This window comes from Nicotiana sylvestris, chromosome 9 (assembly GCF_000393655.2).
Source record: "Nicotiana sylvestris chromosome 9, ASM39365v2, whole genome shotgun sequence".
NCBI lineage: Eukaryota > Viridiplantae > Streptophyta > Magnoliopsida > Solanales > Solanaceae > Nicotiana > Nicotiana sylvestris.
The window spans coordinates 191282407-191297001 of record NC_091065.1 but is presented as its reverse complement, the minus strand read 5'-3'; positions in this window follow the sequence as shown (position 1 = coordinate 191297001).

Below are 14595 nucleotides of genomic sequence, written 5' to 3'. Positions count from 1 at the left end.
AAAATACTAGGCGTCAATCAAAATAATTAGCAAATAAATGGGAAACAAATACTCAAAAAGGCTCATACAAACCCCATAAATCACATAGCAGTTAGTTTAGCATGTCTTGCATATACTGGTTTGGTCTTTAAGATTAAAACTAAACGGCGGACGGACTAGTTCAACACATAGAGTTGGATAAAAGGCCTGCATTAGGCAGCCCGAATCCAATTGTCATAAGTTGTTGTATTTAAGGGATTAGTGATTGAGAACCTAATGCAGAAGAGTTTAAAAACAGAAGTTTGGAAATGATAGAAGTTCAGAAAGGGTTTTGAAAATCGACAGAATTGTCTAAGGAAATGTACAATAGAGTTTTCAGAAACAAAAGTGCTATAAAAGGAAGAGGGAATTTGAAAATTGTTTTGAGAAAAGAGCTTTATAAAAGTGCAGACAGAGAGTTGGAAAACGGTTTCAGAAACCAGGAATGCAAATTTTAAAATGAAACTACAGATAAGTTTGGACGAATTTTTGTTAAAAAAAACGTTGAAACTAATCGCCAGATTACTCAGTTTTTAAACGAGTTTGGGACCTTATAGGCAGGATATCTATACCTTGATTTTATTGATTGTTATTCTTTTAAAACATTAAGGAGGATGAGTATTTGATCCTTCAGTTTGCCTAGCGTTTATGCATTTCCTATAGGTATGATTTCTATATGCTTGAATGAAAAGAATGCATTTCTTATAGGCATGATTTCTGGATGATTGAGTGAAAAGATGCAAAGCCTATAGACATGGTTTCTAGGTGGTTTGAAGTATTAAAAACTATAGGCATGGTTTCTAGGTGATTGAAAACATTAAAATCCTATAGGCATGGTATCTAAGTGTTTGAGTAACAATATTAAACCTATAGGCATGATTTCTATCCTTTAACTCATGCAAGCAATATGAACCCCTCCCACACTCTTTACTAATATTCCCCGAGTTCTTTTCACAAGATTCTTACAGAACCAGAAGAAAGAAAGTAAACAGAAATACATCATAGCCTACCGCTAAATCCGAGCAGCCTTATTCAATCTTAATTCCCAATAACATGTCTTTCACCAAATCCGGATTCCAGATTCCAAGGCCTTCTCTTAGAGTGTTTCAAAGTTCCAAGGGTTTTCAGGAAGCCCAGGCAATGCTTACACCCTAAAGATTGAATGTGGTAACAGGGTAGTGCAATTTGTGGAATTACCAGCCCTTAGGCATCCAAGTTCAGAGGGAGCTCTATGGTCCCTAAGCATGGCTTACCAGAGGGGGGTAGAACTTAAGAGCTAGGAGTAAGTGTGAAGTGAGGGAGGAACCTTAGCAGGAAATGGTCATACCCAGCCATGGCATAGACTGGCACACCCCTAACCCCTTGCTTAGATTCAAACAAATAAGAGCAGACTCTTAGAGAGTCAAACTTAGGTCTGAAGGGTGATTAGGACACCACCAGACCCAAATTAAAGCTCAGCACATTGAGGGGAAAGGGAATGGGAAAATAATCGAGTAAGGACTCAGAAGAGTCTAGTCCTGGACCACAGGCAGCAATTCATGGTGCTGCTATGACCCAAGACAATACTCACATACAAAGGGAGTAGAGGAAAAGGGATTAACATAACATAAGAGACATAGCATGCTTGAAGGTAATTAAATAGTGCAGAAAAGCATAAATAAACACATAAAGAAAGGGGTAGAAACAGAGAAGTTAAACAGGGATGCTATTTAACATAGAAGAACATACCAGTTATAAATTCTAGAATAGCAGGATAATAACAGCAAACAGACAGCTAGGAACAACAGGAACAGACTCAAGAAAACTCCCTAATTGCTTAGAAGTTCAGACAGCAGGAGGTACAAATATAGAATGCTCAGTAGTAGTGTAGAGAAATAGAGAGTAGTAACAATAGTAGTAAAGAAGACAAAGAGATGAATTCTAATTTTTATTTTTAGTCGGAATTCGATGATGAAGTGAAAAGAAGAGCATGTATTTATACTTGAAATCAGTTATGCAAGCAAGGAAAGAAAATTAGTCGAGTATCAATTAATATCAATCAATTAACGGAGGTTCCTTTAATTAAGGAATCCCAATTTGATCAGTAAAGGACATGAAATATTTAAAGAAAGGGGATCAAATAAACACATTGTGCACAACATACAAATAAGGGTAAATACATGTGGGTCTTAATTAAGGAAAGGGAATTTTGAAAAACACGGTTAAGGAAGTAAACCAATTAGCACATAGCAATTCAGGGAATCAGAGATTCCTTAAATCACTCAATGAACCTAGCCAGCCAATAGGGAAATTAAGAAGTTTAACACTAATCAAAGAAAGAACCAATCAAATTCACACAAGGCAGACTGAAATCAATCCCCAAATCAAAGGTTATTCTGAGAGGGAAGATCTAACTCTAAAGAGGGCATGGGCTTTAAACATGCGAGGCTGGATTCAAACAAAATATCATGCAACCAAAGACTAGTGAGTAGGAGACTATAGCTAAAGGAGAGCATCAAATAGCATGCGAGAAATCAGATAAAAGGTCTTGCAAAGTTTAGCCAGAGTCAGAGTCACATGGAGAACAAAGATGAACTTAGCAATTAGGATTTGAAGTCAAACTAGTTCAGACATGGGAAACAAACAAGTCACACACAAGTGGTCTGAAAAGCCCCCAAATTCTAGGTTTTCCGCCATTTATCAAGTGTAAAGACGAAAGCAGACAAATCAGGCCAAAGTAATAACGAAATAAGTTCAAAAAGTCCCAAAAGAACTAAAACCATAAGCATTTTCAGAAAACATAAGAAGGGAACAAAATACTGTAAAAGAACTCATAAAGCAATGGTAGAAGAAAGCATGGTAGATGAAAACACAGTAAAAACATATAGGAATCTCAGTAGAACAAGTAAAATTAAAGAAAATCCTCAGTCAGTTTGAAAACCTTAAAATAAACACGGATCTAGAACAGATCTAGAGAAATTAGGAAAACATTGAAAGGCTAGGGTTTCAGAGAAACCCTAGAAGCGAAAAAGGCTTGGAAAAGGAGCTGCTCCGGGTCGAATGAGTCAGAGATGGACTCATAGGGTTAAGATATGCCGGAGTTGAGCCGGAGATGGCCGTAGAACTCGAATCGGTGGAGATCTGAGTGAAGACCTTCAAGCTCGAACCTTGAATCTTCAAGTAACAGGGGTACGGGGGTACGTGGGAGTGAGTACAGGCTGCTTAGGGCCCGAGAGGCCATGATTTTCGGTGGAATAAGGTCAGAGACCGGTGAGATAGACTAGGGTTTAGAGAGAGGTTGAGAGCGTTTGAGAGAAGAAGGGGATACAATGGCGGCTCGTTTGTGTGAATGAATTAGGGTTAGGGGTAGTTGGGAAATTAAAAAGGAAAGAAAGGTTGTGGGTCGTTGATCAAAATGATCAACGGCCAGGATTAAAAAGGGAACTGGGCGGGTTTAATTAAACGGGTTTGGGTTGGGTAGAAATGAAATTGGGTTGGGAATTGGGGGGTTAGATTGGGGTCGAATTAGGCTAAAACTGAAAGTAAAATGGGCTACAATTGAAATAGCCACTTTTCCCTTTTTTTTTTTGAATTTATAAAAAATAGTAAAAGACATTAAAAATCGAATTAAAGATACTGGGTTGATAAAAATACGTAGGTATTAATTTAAAAATATTAGGATTGATTTTGTAATTAAAATGCTATTTAAATCTGAAAGTGGGCTAAAATTGCAATTTCATGCAATTTTAGTTTAAAAATAACAAATGGACTTGTAAAATTATGCAAAAAAACATGTAAATTATATTTTGATGTAAATGTGAGAATAAAATAAATTATTCACCAAAATGACAAGTTTTGGGAATAATTATTGATTTTTATAGTGCAAAATAGGCCATAAATTGGCTTTAAAAAATCTTTAAAAATTTGAGAAAAATACCAAAGACTTTGGGGATGCTTGCATGTGCATATACATGCTATTTTGAAAGTATTTTGAGTATAAAAATACATAGAAAAAAATTGGGTATCAACACCATTCCAGCATGAAGGGGCATACTATTGATAAATGTCACACTCTAAAAGACAAGATTCAAACCCTAATTGATACCAAAGTCTTACAAGCAAAGGAATCCGCGCCAAATGTCCGCAACAATCTCCTCCCAGATCAAAGGGGTAAAGAGTAAATGTGATAGAAACTGATGCAGAATGGGATCCTAAGGGGTCGATTAGACTTATTCGGGAAGGTGATGACCGTAAACCTGCAGCCACACTCACTCCTATTGTGGTACAGATACAGCCACCAGTCCAAGTTAAAATAGCCGCATCAGTCCCATTTGAAATTGAAGTAACTGCACATGCAACTACACCTACTCCATTTGAAGTAGAAGTAGCCACACCCTTCACTGTGATGGTGGCACCCACACCACCTTTCAATTCCAACGCCATACCCGAGGATTATGTTGTCGAAACTTGGAGGAAAGGAAAAGCAAAAATGAAAGAGTCTGGTGCTACACAGGGGATGACCAGAACTTGAAGGATCTATACACCTGAAAATTTGGGAGGAACAAGCAAGGAATCTGATACCAAACAACCCATCATTGAAACTAGTCCAGACGATCTCTAGAGGAAAGTACAGGCAAGAGAATACTCTATCGTTGATCATCTGAACACGACTCCCGCCTAGATATCCATCTTGTCTCTGCTACAAAATGTAAGGCGCATAGGAATGCTCTGATGAAGTTGTTGAATGAAGCTTATGTTCCTAACAATATCACCAGTGGAGAGATGGACAACATGGTAGGGCAAGTACTGGAAAGCCACAAGATCACCTTCCAAGAAGATGAATTACCACCTGAAGGACTAAGTCACAATAGGGCACTGCACATCACAATATAGTTTGAGGACAAATTCATTGCCAGAGTCCTAATAGATGGGGGTTCAAGCCTCAACATTTTTCCATTGACTACTTTGAAAGGTTGGGTAAAGATTTCCCTGCGATACGAGCAGAGAGTATGAATGTGAAAGCATTTGATGGGTTTGAAAGATCCACGATTGGGGAAATCAGCCTTTGTTTACAAATGGTCCCGACTTGGTTCGATGGTGAGTTTCAAGTATTAGACATATCTGCTACGTACAATCTTTTACTAGGATGACCTTGGATACATGTCGCTGGAGTTGTGGCATCTATGCTACACCAGGCCGTGAAGTTCGAATGTAACCATCAGGAGGTAATCATCCACATGGATGAAAGTAATCCCATTTAAAGCAGTCAAACTGTCTCGGTTGTAAAAAATAGAAGAAAGTTGGGTGGAGAAACTTATCACCGCATCGAGCATGTCAATGCAATTGAAAAAGATAAATGGTGGAGCAGTAAAATAGAAAGCATACTGGCATGGTCAGGGTATGAACCCGGAAAAGAGCTTGGGAAGAAACTCCAGGGCATTACCAAACCAATATAGTTGAAACATCATGGTACAACTTTTAGGCTCGAATATCAGTATACATGGGAAGAATATGATGATTGGTCGCCTCCACAGCGTGGTCCCTTTTACCCTCTTGAGCAGCCAGTGCCGCATCTGAGTTAGACCTTTCATTAGGCCGATACAATATGGGATCTGAAGAGAAGGAAGCTTTGGTTGGGCTAAGGAACCTATTTCTAGAAGATGAAAATATGGATTGCAATGTGATAGTTGAGGAGAAGGAGGAAGAATGCCTTACTATTCAGATGGCGGAGAGGGGAGCATTTCTCAGGAACTGGACCGCCACACTATCAAGGGCCAGACGAGTCCCAGGGTAGCATGGCTACTAATGATTTTTGAAAATACAAATCTTTTTGAGAATATATTTTTTAAATACCTTCCTTTCAGTATTTTGTTTTGGAAAACATTGTTTTGAAGTCATTTAGACGATATTTTGTTTAACATTTCGACATTTATCAAATAATTTAATGTTTTATTATCGTTAACTTTCATATCTTTCTTCTACAACATTACTATTTCTTACCTTGATGAACCAACGACTGTGACATGCAATGAAACAACGCAACATAAGGATAGCGCCTCGGAAGAAGAGAATGAGATACCTGAGGAAGTTATTAGAGAAGTTGAGAATTTTGAGAACAAACCTAAGTCTAACCTGGACGAAACCGAGGCAATCCATTTGGGAGATTCTGAAACCATAAAAGAGACTCACATAAGCATCCACCTATCACTGTCAGAAAAGAAAGAATATACTCATTTCCTGAAAGAATATGAGGATATTTTTGCATGGTCATATGATGACATGACTGGCCTGAGCACATTTATAGTGGCTCATAAGTTGCCTACCAATCCAATGTGTCCGCTGCTGAAGCAGAAACTCAGAAAGTTCAAACCAGACATGAGCCTAAAAATCAAGGAAAAAGTCACTAAGTAGATCAAAGCCAAAGTCCTCAGGGTAGTTGAGTACCCAAACTAGTTAGCCAACATTGTACCGGTTCCGAAGAAAGATGGGAAATTCAGGGTGTGTGTTGACTATCAGGATTTAAACAGAGCGAGTCCCAAGGTTGATTTTCCACTGCCAAATATACACATTCTGATAGACAATTATGCCAAGCATGAAATCCAATCCTTTGTAGATTGCTTTGCTGGTTATCATCAGATTTGGATAGACTAAGAAGATGCAGAGAAAATAGCCTTTATTACAACATGGGGAGTGTACTGCTACAAAATAATGCCATTCAATCTAAAGAATGCTGGGGCCACCTATATGAGAGCCATGACGACCATCTTCCATGAAATAATACACAAGGAAATAGAGGTATATGTTGACAACGTCATCATCAAATCCAAGAGGGCCACAAATCACATAGCAGACTTGAGGAAGTTTTTTGACAGGCTATGAAGGTACAATTTAAAACTGAACCCCGCAAAATGTGCATTCGGGTTCCTACAGGAAAATTGTTGGGATTCATCGTCAGCCGCCGAGGAATCGAGTTGGACCCGTCAAAAGTTAAATCTATCCATGAGTTACCACCACCAAAGAGCAAGAAGGACGTGATGAGATTCCTGGAACTCCTGAATTACATCAGTCGCTTCATAGCACAGTCCACAATAATATGTGAACCCATCTTCAAAATGTTGAGGAAGGACGCTAAAACCAGTTGGACTGAAGATTGTCAGAGGGATTTTGACAAAATTAAGGAATACCTGTCCACGCCACTAGTCCTAGTCCAGCCAGAACCCGGGAGACCTTTTCTACTATATTTTTCCGTACTAGATGGGGCTTTCAGCTGTGTTTTGGGACAACATGACGAGACAGGAATAAAGGAGCAAGTCATATATTACTTGAGTAAGAAGTTAGCACCTTATGAAGCATGGTACTCTCTGCCAGAATGCACTTGCTGTTCTTTGACATGGACAACTTAGAAATTGAGGCATTACTTCTGTACCTACACCACATATCTTATATCAAGAATGAATCCTCTGAAGTACATCTTTCATAAGTCTATGCCCACCGGGAAGTTAGCCATGTGGCAAATATTGCTAAGTGAGTTCGATATCATTTATGTAACTTAGAAGGCACTCAAAGGACAAGCATTGGCAGACCATCTTACTGAAAATCCTGTAGGCGGAGAGTACGAACCACTAAAAACGTATTTCCTGATGAAGAAGTGTCATTCGTAGGAGAGGATATTGCTGAAGTTACGACAGTTGGAGAATGATTTTCGACGGAGCTGCAAACTTCAAAGGAGTAGATATTGGAGTGGTCTTGGTGTCAAAAACAGGTCAACATTATCTGGTACGCAAAACATAGGTTTACATGCACCAACAATATGGCAGAATATGAGGCTTGCATCATGGGGCTCAATTTGGCCATCGACATGAATATACAAGAGTTACTGGTAATTGGTGATTCGGATATTCTAGTACATCAAGTTCAAGGAGAATGGGCTATGAAAAACACCAAGATACTACCATACATGTACCATGTACAAGAACTAATGAAGAATTCAAACATGTTCCAAGAATCCAGAACGAGTTCGCAGACGCACTAGCTACTTTGTCGTCCATGATACAACATCTAGATAAGAATTTCATCGATCCCATCCCAGTAAGGATCCATAGTCAGCCAGCTTATTGTGCTCACATTGAAGAAGAAACGGACAGAAACCCATGGTTCCATGACATCAATGAATATTTGGCGAAAGGAGAATACCCATAGCAGGCAAACCATACTTACAAAAACTTACACCGCATAGACTGTGCAATCATTTCTTCCAAAGTGGAAGAATTTTGTATAAGAGAACACCTAATCTAGAACTGTTAAGGTGTGTTGACGCCAAAGAAGCTTCCAAATTTCTCGAGGAAATACATGTCGGAACCTGCGGACCACATATGAATGGTTTTGGTCTAGCCAAGAAAATACTCAAAGTTGGATATTTTTGGATGACTATGGAAAAAGATTGCATCTGGTATGTCCAGAAGTGCCACCAATGCCAGGTACATGCAGACATGATAAGGGTACCACCAAATGAGCTCAATGCAACAAGTTCACCTTGGCCTTTTACCGCTTGGGGAATGGATGTCATCGGTCCGATCGAGACCACTTCTTCAAACGGGCACAGGTTCATTCTAGTGGCCATCAATTACTTCACAAAATGGATAGAGGCTACATCTTACAAAGTGGTAACCAAGAAAGTCGTCACAGATTTTGTCAGGGATCGTATTAGTTATCAATTAGGGGGTTCCCGAGTCCATCATCACTGATAATGCCGCCAATCTCAACAGTGATCTAATGAAAGCCATGTGTAAAACTTTAAAAATCAAGCACAAAAATCCACATCATACATGCCTCAAATAAACGAAGCCATGGAAGATGCCAACAAAAACATCAAGAAGTTATTAAGGAAAATGGTAGAAATCAAAAGCAATGGTGCAAGAAATTACTATTCACCTTATTGGGATACCGTACTACAATCCGCACATAAACTGAGGCAACTCCCTATTTGCTGGTTTGCGGTACCGAAGCTGTCATTCCCACCGAAGTAGAAATTCTTTCTTTGAGGATCATACAAGAAGCCAAACTCAGTGATGTAGAATGGATAAGGAGTCGCTATGAGAAACTAGCCCTCATAGACGGAAAGAGGATGAATGCATTATGTCACGGTCAGCTTTATCAGAATAGAATGTCCAGAGCTTTCAACAAAAATATCAAACCAAGACATTTCACACCGGGGCAGCTGGTGCTGAAACTAATCTTTCCACATCAAGAAGCCAAAGGAAAATTTTTACCCAATTGGCAAGGTCCCTACATGGTTCACAGAGTATTTATAGGAGGGGCACTCATACTCGCAGAGATAGATGGAGAAATCTGGCCAAAGCCTATCAATTCACATACAGTCAAAAGATACTATGTGTAAACTATTTTATGTTTATTCATATGATGTAAACAAAACTACGCTTGACCTGATTCCCATTTAAGAGGGGATATGTAGGCAGTCCTGTGGGTTCAGTCACATCTTAATAAAATCTTCATTTCTAGCAGAACCAGAAACTGGGGTAAACTTTTGAGGAGGACCCTCAAATTTTCGGAGCAAGTCCAGCCAACGTCATCATATGTAAGACAAACTTCGTTACATGTAGAACGGCCGAAGGATCACTTACTAAACTGGGATAGAATTTTGAAGAGGACCCTCAAAATTCTAATGCAAAATAAATCCGCAATGTCTCTAAAAGTGTCACAGTCATTAGTTCATCTAATTTACTTGATATTATATACCACTATGTTTTCTAAAATAACTCTATTTCATCAAAAAGGTGAAGTTTTTCGAAAACTTTATTTCTATAGTAGCTAGGTGTTACCTAGGATATCTCGAACAAGATCTCCAGAGTATAGCAAAGCAAAACAAGCAGACAAAGGCACGAACCAACCTCCCCCCCCCCCACAAAACTCACAAATTTTCTTTGGATGCAGGACTATATCATCATGATAAGAATCGTTGCAACAATGTAATCACTATGCATGAAGCATATTGTTAGCTAAGAATACTTCACTCTTACTCTTACACTTGCATGAGACTAAGCCATGTCTCAAATCACTTGCATGAGGTTAAGCCTTGCCTCTCTATGTTCATAAGGCGAAGCACTACCTTCTCTTTGCATGAGACTAAGACTTGTCTCAATTCCTGCATGAGGCTAAGTCTTGCCTCCCTATCTGCATAAGGCTAAGCATTGCCTTCTCTCTGCATGAGACTAAGCTCTGTCTCGATCCTTGCATGAGGCTAAGCCCTGCTTCCCTATCTGCATAAGGCTACGCATTGCCTTCTCTTTGCATGAGACTAAGCTCTGTCTCGATCCTTGCATGAGTCTAAGACCTGCCTCCCTATCTGCATAAGGCTAAACATTGCCTTCTCTTTGAATGAGACTAAGCTCTATCTCAATTCTTGCATGAGGCTAAGACCTGTCTCTCTACCTGCATAAGGCTAAGCATAGCTTTCTTCCTGCATGAGGCTAAGCCCTGACTCCTTATTTGCATAAGGCTAAGCATTGCCTTCTTCTTGCATGAGGCTAAGCCCTGCCTCTCTATTTGCATAAGGTTAAGCACTGCCTTCTCTTTACATAAGACTAAGCCCTATCTCAAATCACTTGCATGAGGATAAGCCTTGCCTCTCTATTTGCATAAGGATAAGCACTTCCTTCTCTTTGCAAGAGACTAAGCCCTATTTCAAATCTGTTGCATGAGGCTAAGTCCTGCCTCCCTACCTACATAAGTGTAACGACGCAACCGGTCATTTTATGAGTTATTGCTCCGTTTTCCCCATTTCTTCTTCTTTATGCTTTGTTTATCCGTGTTATGTGGTATCGGATTACCCGGTTTGAATCCGGAATGGTTTTGGTAAGGTTTGAGACACTTGGTCTCTTTTGAGTAAGCTTAAGTTGAAAAAGTCAACCAGATATTGACTTATGTGAAAAAGGCTCGAATGTGAATTCTGATGGTTCGGATAGCTTCGGGAGATTATTTGGGACTTAGAAGTGTGACTGGAATGTGTTTTGGAAGTCCGTAGTAGATTTAGGTTTGAATTGGCGAAATTGGAACTTTGGCATTTTCTGGTTGATAGGTGAGATTTTGTTATAGGGGTCGCAATGGAATTTCGGAAGTTGCAGTAGGTCTGTGGCGTTGTTTGGAAAGTGTGTGAAAAATTTTAGGTCATTTGGACGTGGTTTGGTAGACTTTTGATCAAAAGCATAATTTGGAAGATTTTTGGAACCTTAAGCTTGAATCCAATGTGTTTTGGTTGATTCAATGTTGTTTGAGGTGTTTTGAAGGTTGGTATAAGTTTGGATAGTGGTATGTGACTTGTCTATGCTTTTGGTTGAGGCCTTGGGGGGCCTCGGGGTGATTTCGGATGGTTGACGGAACTTTTTTAGTTGGGATTGGCAGCTGAAGATTTCCATCTGTTGTCATAACTGCACATGCGGCTAGAGGACCGCAGGGGCGGGCTCGCGAAGCGCCTAATGGGTCGTAGATGCGGAAAAGGGCCATGGGGGCTGGAACTGCAGAAGCGTCAATTTGAGTGCACCTACGATATCGTAGGTGTAGGAGATCGATCATAGATGCGGCACCTAGGCTTTACGTGAGGACCGCAGATACAGTATCTTGGACCGCAGAAGCGGTAATGGGAATGTAGGTGCGAAAACCCTGGGTTAGAAGGTATAAACGATTTCCTTCACGATTTTTGAGTTAATCTTCATTATTTTCATACGGGTTTGAGCTTGAGGGAGATATTTGAAAAGGGATTTCATGGGGATTTTATAGAGGTAAGGTTTTTGGACCTTAAACTCGTTTCTATGGTGTTATCACTGATTTGGCTTGAAAAATAATGAATATTAAGGGTTAAAAATTCGGAAACTAGGGTTTGAGATTGGAGACCTTTGAGCAAGGGTTTGAGGGGTTATTTATTGTCGGATTTTAGTACTTTTGATATGTATGAACTTGTGGGGAGATAAGGAGTCTATTGATGTAAATTTTATCGAATTTTGAGACGTGGGCCCAGGGGTCTGGTTTTGTTAATATCTGGGTGGTATTTTGATTACTTTTGAGTTGGCTTTGTTACCTTAGCATATTTTCATGGTTATGTACTAATTTTGGCTAGATTTGGAGCATCCGGAGACCGATTCAAGAGGCAAAGGCATCGCGAGCTAGAGTTTGGACCGGATAGAGGTGAGTAATGATTGTAAATGTTGTCCTGAGCGTATGAAACTCTGGATTTCACATCGTTGTGCTATTTCGAGGTGACGCACATATTAGATGACGAGTGTGGGGTCGTGCACCATTGGGGATTGTGATTTAGTCCGTCCCGTATGACTATTTTACCACGTATTTGATTGAAAGCTATCTAGTATCATCATGTTTTCGGCTGAAGCCATATTTGGGCCTCGTACCAACTGTTTTGGACCTTTAGGGGATTTTTACTGCTATTTCATCACTGTTTTTATTTTATATTTGTACTCAATCATGTTATATTTTACTATTTTCACAACTCAGCCATGTTTACCCTGTTTTAACATCATAAATGATATTTTAGGCTGAGCATCATATTTTACTGTGCCCGAGTAGCTTTTAGAGATTTCTGACTGAGTAGGTTTGAGGGCCTATGTTGTGAGGATTATTGTGGGTTGGGATGCGCACCACAGCAGTGTTGTTTTGTTCGATGATTATGAGGCTGAGGGCTTGAGTTGTATGCCACGAGGTAGCTTGATATAAGGCCGAGAGCCTATTGTTTATACCACGAGATGGCTTGATATTGCGCTTGGGCCATAAGGGGACCCTCCTGGAGTCTGTACACCCCCAGTGAGCCCGGGGTACCCAGTGTGATATGTGATATAGCCCGAGAGACTGATGTTGTTCCATGTTATTGCCTGAGGGGCTGATTTTATGTGTTTATTTGTTCTCACTGCTTTATCAGTTACTTATTTAACTATTAAAAGATGTTTTAAAGAGGCTTTCACTGAAATAAGGTGTTTTCTTACAAGTTTTCACTATTTTCTTGCATTGTATTGATTTTATACTACCTTTGTGTAACATCTTGCTATGTTTTACGTGTTTTCTTATCACTTAGTTGCCTTTAATTTTATTACTCACTGAGTTGGTGCACTTACATTACTACCTGCACCCTGTGTGCAGATTTAGGAGCCTCGAGTCATGGCAGTGACGGTTGATTGCTCCCAATAGGCTATTCGGAGTCCACTAGGTAGCTATTCGGTGTTCACAGCCTAGTGTTTCTCCCTCTTATGTTACTTTTCCTTGTTCTAGCTCTATAATAGACTATATAAACTTTTTCATACTCTTAGACTTATGTTAGAAGCTCATGACTGGTGACACCCTGATGTTGGGTTGTGTTGTTTCCGCAAATAGTTCTATTCCACTTATATTTTGGGTTTTATAGCATGTTAATGACTTAAATTATTATTATAATGTTATATTAATATTGGGGGTTTATGTCGGCTGGCCTTGTTTCACGATAGGCGCCATCACGACCGGGTCCAGATTTAGGGTCGTGACAATTTGGTATGAGAGCCTAGGTTACATAGGTCTCATGAGTCATGAACATGTTTAGTAAAGTCTCGTGGATCGGTACGAAGACGTCTATATTTATCCTAGAGAGGCTGTAGAACCTTTAGGAAACTTCATATTCTTGAAATTCTTGTCGTGCGAGTATGTTGATCCGAGTACTAAACTTCTATTATTCTATTCTCTCACAGATGGTGAGGACACGAGCGACCGATCAGGATAGACGACCACTAGTACCACCAGCAGTGGCTACTAGAGGCGAGGACGCAGTCGAGGATATGGTAGGGGCAGGGGTGTGGCCCGCACAGCAGTTAGAGAAACACTAGCTCAGGCACCAGTTGTCCCATTTTGATTCTAGTTCTTCAGGAGGTCGTGGCTTAGATTCTATCAGTATGCACTGGCCTAGCTCAGGTAGTCTCAGTTACTATAGCCGCAGCTACTTCTCAGGCCAGGGGAGGCACTCAGCCTCCCGCCGCTCGCACACCTGAGAAGGTCGTGCAGGGACTTCAAACACCGGGGGCGCATCCAGCCCAGCCGGTTACAGCTATTCAAGACTATGTGGATCCTGCTATGCCAGAGGACGAGTAGCGTCGGACTACTTTTAGTGTGCAGAGGGCACGGATGCCCAGGGTTTCTTGGACAAGTGTCAAAGGATTCTTCGTACAATAGGTATTCTGGAGACAAGTAGGGTCTCTTTCACTACTTTTCAGTTTTCTAGAGCCGCCTTCACTTGATTGGAGGCTTATGAGAGGCGTAGGCCTGTTGGTGCAGCACCCATTACCTGGCAACAGTTCTCTATTCTCTTTTTGGAGAAGTATGTGCCACAGTCTTGCAGAGAGGAGCTGCGTAGGAAGTTCGAGTAGTAGCATCAGGGAGAGATGACTGTGACGCAATATGAGATGAGGTTCTCGGAGTTAGCTCATCATGTTGTTTGGTTGGTTCCTATGGAAAGGGACAGGATTAGGAGGCATGTTGATGGCCTCACGTATCAGGTTCATATTCTCACAACTAGGGAGAGGGTGTCTGGTGCTACTTTTGAGGAGGTTGTTG